We start from the raw sequence: 7,031 nt of genomic DNA, 5'->3' as shown, positions 1-7,031 counted from the left end.
CAAAACATACCGCCATCTGTAGGTCTCCCTCAGCATGAGCTCCTGCAACGACGATACCGCCATCTATGGGACGCCAAGCCGACTAAGACATCGATGGGCCCACAGTGCCCATCTTTCGACGCCACCCACAAAGCATGCAGCCTGTGTCGACCACAGCACCCAAACGCCAGTGCCTCTGCCGCACGAAGTCGTGGACCGGCAATCACACCACCCGCACCCGCTCGTGCCCCACCCCAACCGCCAAACTCGCAACGCCAGCGGATGAACGGCGGAAGTTTCCCGCAGTCGTAATGTGCAATCCACACCTATAACTTGCGTTTCATGAAGAGTTATGTCCAATATGCGACATTCCCGCTGTCCCTATACATGAGCTGCGAGCTGTACCACGTACAAGCTACAGACGCGATCGCATTGCTCACTGTACGGATTCCCATGCCGAGCGATCAGCTAGGAAGCGCCCCATCCACGTCGGTACCCTTGGGCGTTGCACTCGCAGTCGCAAAAAACGTTGGGCAAATATATTTCTCCGATGCTGAGCGATCAGCTAGGAAGCGCCCCATCCATGTCGGTACTCGTACGCGTCGCACTCGCAGTCGCAAAAAACGCTGGGCAAATATATTTCTCGGAAGAGTAATGACAGTCCGAGCCTCCTGCGTGGGAAGAGTCTTTCTAGGCCCTGACCCACGGGAAGCGTGTAGCTTCCCCCATCCCGGACATTTCACGTCGTCACACTACCGGTATTGACTAATAGACTGATTGCTGATAATCATTAGCCACACACTGGGGGAAACGGCCGACAGGGGCGGCAACATAGTGGAGCCGCAGTGTCACTAATGTACAGAGATAGAACAGTTTCGACTGGAACCAGAGTAACCGTATACACGGCACTGATTAGTAATAGATGCAGAGCCATCAGAATACAGATAATATATACAACCGTCCCTATACATGCTGAAAGACTCTGCACACAATGAGAACCACACGTCAGCCAGACACTATCACACACTACTCTCTGCCTCTAACAGGCACACACACAATATCTAACCACCAGCATGGAAGAACATCCGGTGCATCCTCTCCGCCACATTACACAATCCACACTATCATAACCAGACCGGGAGGTCCACCCAGAAAACAGAATATCCCACCCTTCCGACATCCGCCATTGCTCAGCTAAGCCACGAACACCCACACATGTCCTACACAGGGGTGCACCCAACATCACAATACTGCCTCCTGTCACAGTACACAAACAATGGCAGGAATGAAAGACACAGATCTGCCACAACCTTGGAATCGGAGCGCCGCCTGTCATGAGCCACAAGTGCATCCTGACGTGACAAATCGGATGATCCCGCAGGCATGCACTTACGATAATCACTATCAACGAACCTGCCGCCCCCTCCCCCCCCAAAATACACCTTTCCCTACAACGTGTACCTTAACCTAAGCTATATTGTACCTTAACCTAAGCGATATTGTACCTTAACCTAAGGTATATCGTACCTTAACCTAACCTACATTGCGCCTTCACCTAACCTACGTTGTACCTTAACCTAACCTACGTTGTACCTTAACCTAACCTACGTTGTACCTTAACCTAACCTACGTTGTACCTTAACCTAACCTACGTTGTACCTTAACCTAACCTACGTTGTACCTTAACCTAACCTACGTTGTACCTTAACCTAACCTACGTTGTGCCTTAACCTAACCTACGTTGTGCCTTAACCTAACCTACGTTGTGCCTTAACCTAACCTACGTTGTGCCTTAACCTAACCTACGTTGTGCCTTAACCTAACCTATGTTGTGCCTTAACCTAACCTATGTTGTGCCTTAACCTAACCTATGTTGTGCCTTAACCTAACCTATGTTGTGCCTTAACCTAACCTATGTTGTGCCTTAACCTAACCTACGTTGTGCCTTAACCTAACCTACGTTGTGCCTTAACCTAACCTACGTTGTGCCTTAACCTAACCTACGTTGTGCCTTAACCTAACCTACGTTGTGCCTTAACCTAACCTACGTTGTGCCTTAACCTAACCTACGTTGTGCCTTAACCTAACCTACGTTGTGCCTTAACCTAACCTACGTTGTGCCTTAACCTAACCTACGTTGTGCCTTAACCTAACCTACGTTGTGCCTTAACCTAACCTACGTTGTGCCTTAACCTAACCTACGTTGTGCCTTAACCTAACCTACGTTGTGCCTTAACCTAACCTACGTTGTGCCTTAACCTAACCTACGTTGTGCCTTAACCTAACCTACGTTGTGCCTTAACCTAACCTACGTTGTGCCTTAACCTAACCTACGTTGTGCCTTAACCTAACCTACGTTGTGCCTTAACCTAACCTACGTTGTGCCTTAACCTAACCTACGTTGTGCCTTAACCTAACCTACGTTGTGCCTTAACCTAACCTACGTTGTGCCTTAACCTAACCTACGTTGTGCCTTAACCTAACCTACGTTGTGCCTTAACCTAACCTACGTTGTGCCTTAACCTAACCTACGTTGTGCCTTAACCTAACCTACGTTGTGCCTTAACCTAACCTACGTTGTGCCTTAACCTAACCTACGTTGTGCCTTAACCTAACCTATGTTGTGCCTTAACCTAACCTATGTTGTGCCTTAACCTAACCTATGTTGTGCCTTAACCTAACCTATGTTGTGCCTTAACCTAACCTATGTTGTGCCTTAACCTAACCTATGTTGTGCCTTAACCTAACCTATGTTGTGCCTTAACCTAACCTATGTTGTGCCTTAACCTAACCTATGTTGTGCCTTAACCTAACCTATGTTGTGCCTTAACCTAACCTACGTTGTGCCTTAACCTAACCCATATTGTACCTTAACCTAACCCATATTGTACCTTAACCTAACCCATATTGTACCTTAACCTAACCCATATTGTACCTTAACCTAACCCATATTGTACCTTAACGTAACCTAATTTGTGCCTTAACGTAACCTAATTTGTGCCTTAACGTAACCTAATTTGTGCCTTAACGTAACCTAATTTGTGCCTTAACGTAACCTAATTTGTGCCTTAACGTAACCTAATTTGTGCCTTAACGTAACCTAATTTGTGCCTTAACGTAACCTAATTTGTGCCTTAACGTAACCTAATTTGTGCCTTAACGTAACCTAATTTGTGCCTTAACGTAACCTAATTTGTGCCTTAACGTAACCTAATTTGTGCCTTAACGTAACCTAATTTGTGCCTTAACGTAACCTAATTTGTGCCTTAACGTAACCTAATTTGTGCCTTAACGTAACCTAATTTGTGCCTTAACGTAACCTAATTTGTGCCTTAACGTAACCTAATTTGTGCCTTAACGTAACCTAATTTGTGCCTTAACGTAACCTAATTTGTGCCTTAACGTAACCTAATTTGTGCCTTAACGTAACCCATGTTGTGCCTTAACGTAACCCATGTTGTGCCTTAACGTAACCCAATTTGTGCCTTAACGTAACCCATGTTGTGCCTTAACCTAACCTATATTGTGCCTCAACCTAACCTATATTGCGCCTTAACCTGACGCACGTTGTCGCTGAACCTGCTCTGTAATTGTTATGCAACTCGTTAAATTAGTGTAGTGTTGCCTAACCGCAACCCTCGCAATATAGTTCGCTATTCGCACTGCCCGGTCCCCTGTGTATCGCGTCATGTTAAACACCTTGCAGGTGTTGCTGACTTTCCACATGCTCCTGCTATACACTGTAATGTGGATAGCAGCAGGACGTACATGCCCCCCCCCCTTCCCCCCTGCCTTCGCAAGCTGGTCGTTGAGAAGTTTGCATGTTCAATGCCCTTCGCATGCCGACGTACTCAGCCTACGTTGTGGTACGGCCTGTCACCTGTCCGCCGATGTACGCAAAACCCACAAACTGTACTGCACATTGGTCCGTATGTACTGAATGATACATCGTGGCACATGTGTGACCGTACGACGACTGCGCCTAGCAACGGCAGACCATACAGTCCAAATATTGTGCACGCAGCTACGTGTCGTCTCCCTATAAGAGCTGGATTGCAGTGTGGTACGCCATTCAGACGTGTGGGAGGAACGGACGCCCTGGATGGCGATCAGCATGAGCAGTCTGTTGATGTAGTGGAGCGTGTATTCGGACGTAGTCGTCTCTTCTCACACACCGTGATAGCATGTTGCACCGCGTTCCACATCTGCGACATCCTGCAGAGGCCGGCTGACAGTCGTTCGCGCAATGGACACCGCATACGTACGGGGGCTACCTTCCACGTGTTCTCGAGGCGTGCACATGTTGTTGCGTCTATGTGGGCAGACGTAGTGTGTTGTGACACCTGACACAGGCATGCAATACTCGTTGCAAATGGCGATGGACGTCTACGTTTGCTGGTGACGTTACGCAAATGAACAACAGGTAACCCGTTGTGGTGCGGTTGTTCTCGCTAGAGGTGAATCAGTGTTGGCGACGATCGGTCGAGCTATTAACCGGTTGTTTCAGGGATACCCACCATGCCCACGAACGTGAAAGGGGACCCACCATGCCCACGAACGCGAAAGGGGATCTGGGTGTGAGGCGATACGCGGCGGTGGCTGGGTGGGACCGTCCCCGGCCGGTGAGGGGGGGCCGCCCGGCGTGCTGGCAGCGCGGTGCGTGGGCGCACGCGCTACAGCCGGCTGGTGGGGGCGGCCAGTGGCAGGCGCGCCGGCCGACGGACGCGGCAGGCGGCGCAGCTGCGCGCCGGCGCCCCCTGCTCGCGGCGCCTTGCGGCCAAAGTAGGTCCTCGCGGGCCCGGTGCGAAGCGCGGTGGCCATCTGCAGTGTGCTGGTCCGATTGAGGACTGTGTGCGCTGAGGATGCGCCGCCGCCCGGCGCTCGGCGCCGCGACGCCGTCTGCTGCTCGGTCGCCCCAGCGGTTCTCGCAGGTGGTTTGTATCGCAGCTGTGCGGACGTGTTGGCGCGTGCGCTGTGCTGGGAGAGTTCGCTTCGGCACCCAAGTGGGGCTTTTGTCCTTCTGTGGCGCTGGCGTTGGAGCTGCCGGTCACCGTAGGTGGCGCGTGTTGTCTCCCGCCGGCAATGCCACGACAGCACGCTCCCGGGCCTCTGTCGGCAGCGGCAAGCTCAGTTGGGAGCACGGGTGGTCGCACCTAAAGCGTCTACTCGCCTAACTCCGGGCGATTGCGCCTCTCTCGAACCCGACCAAGTACTTAGGACGGCGCTGCGCGCCGCCGGGACCTGAGAGGGTTTCGAGGTGTGTTGTGCAGGGGAGCTCAGCCTCCTCCTGTTTGCAGAATAATTGAGCGGACGCTTGCGTGTTCGCGCGGGCCCCCGGGACACACTCCCGGGCGGCCGGCTGCTCAGCTCTAGTTGACGCAGCTCCCTGGTTGATCCTGCCAGTAGTCATATGCTTGTCTCAAAGATTAAGCCATGCATGTCTCAGTACAAGCCGCATTAAGGTGAAACCGCGAATGGCTCATTAAATCAGTTATGGTTCCTTAGATCGTACCCACGTTACTTGGATAACTGTGGTAATTCTAGAGCTAATACATGCAAACAGAGTCCCGACCAGAGATGGAAGGGACGCTTTTATTAGATCAAAACCAATCGGTCGGCTCGTCCGGTCCGTTTGCCTTGGTGACTCTGAATAACTTTGGGCTGATCGCACGGTCCTCGTACCGGCGACGCATCTTTCAAATGTCTGCCTTATCAACTGTCGATGGTAGGTTCTGCGCCTACCATGGTTGTAACGGGTAACGGGGAATCAGGGTTCGATTCCGGAGAGGGAGCCTGAGAAACGGCTACCACATCCAAGGAAGGCAGCAGGCGCGCAAATTACCCACTCCCGGCACGGGGAGGTAGTGACGAAAAATAACGATACGGGACTCATCCGAGGCCCCGTAATCGGAATGAGTACACTTTAAATCCTTTAACGAGTATCTATTGGAGGGCAAGTCTGGTGCCAGCAGCCGCGGTAATTCCAGCTCCAATAGCGTATATTAAAGTTGTTGCGGTTAAAAAGCTCGTAGTTGGATTTGTGTCCCACGCTGTTGGTTCACCGCCCGTCGGTGTTTAACTGGCATGTATCGTGGGACGTCCTGCCGGTGGGGCGAGCCGAAGGCGTGCGACCGCCTCGTGCGTGCTCGTGCGTCCCGAGGCGGACCCCGTTGAAATCCTACCAGGGTGCTCTTTATTGAGTGTCTCGGTGGGCCGGCACGTTTACTTTGAACAAATTAGAGTGCTTAAAGCAGGCAAGCCCGCCTGAATACTGTGTGCATGGAATAATGGAATAGGACCTCGGTTCTATTTTGTTGGTTTTCGGAACCCGAGGTAATGATTAATAGGGACAGGCGGGGGCATTCGTATTGCGACGTTAGAGGTGAAATTCTTGGATCGTCGCAAGACGAACAGAAGCGAAAGCATTTGCCAAGTATGTTTTCATTAATCAAGAACGAAAGTTAGAGGTTCGAAGGCGATCAGATACCGCCCTAGTTCTAACCATAAACGATGCCAGCCAGCGATCCGCCGCAGTTCCTCCGATGACTCGGCGGGCAGCCTCCGGGAAACCAAAGCTTTTGGGTTCCGGGGGAAGTATGGTTGCAAAGCTGAAACTTAAAGGAATTGACGGAAGGGCACCACCAGGAGTGGAGCCTGCGGCTTAATTTGACTCAACACGGGAAACCTCACCAGGCCCGGACACCGGAAGGATTGACAGATTGATAGCTCTTTCTTGATTCGGTGGGTGGTGGTGCATGGCCGTTCTTAGTTGGTGGAGCGATTTGTCTGGTTAATTCCGATAACGAACGAGACTCTAGCCTGCTAACTAGTCGCGTGACATCCTTCGTGCTGTCAGCGATTACTTTTCTTCTTAGAGGGACAGGCGGCTTCTAGCCGCACGAGATTGAGCAATAACAGGTCTGTGATGCCCTTAGATGTTCTGGGCCGCACGCGCGCTACACTGAAGGAATCAGCGTGTCTTCCTAGGCCGAAAGGTCGGGGTAACCCGCTGAACCTCCTTCGTGCTAGGGATTGGGGCTTGCAATTGTTCC

General features: G+C 51.4%; 1 non-coding gene across 1 annotated transcript in view; it reads left to right on the top strand.

Annotated features, from left to right (window-relative positions):
- The first annotated feature begins 5,362 nt into the window (after window positions 1–5,362).
- Window positions 5,363–7,031, top strand: part of LOC126448164 (small subunit ribosomal RNA) — a 1,909-nt gene continuing 240 nt past the window's right edge. The window contains exon 1 of the ribosomal RNA XR_007584031.1: window positions 5,363–7,031. This exon is cut by the window's right edge and continues 240 nt beyond it. This is a non-coding gene — a ribosomal RNA (small subunit ribosomal RNA).

This window comes from Schistocerca serialis, unplaced genomic scaffold (assembly GCF_023864345.2).
Source record: "Schistocerca serialis cubense isolate TAMUIC-IGC-003099 unplaced genomic scaffold, iqSchSeri2.2 HiC_scaffold_575, whole genome shotgun sequence".
Classification (NCBI taxonomy): domain Eukaryota; kingdom Metazoa; phylum Arthropoda; class Insecta; order Orthoptera; family Acrididae; genus Schistocerca; species Schistocerca serialis.
Note: the sequence above shows the minus strand (reverse complement) of the source record. Positions and strands in the feature narration are given on the sequence as shown.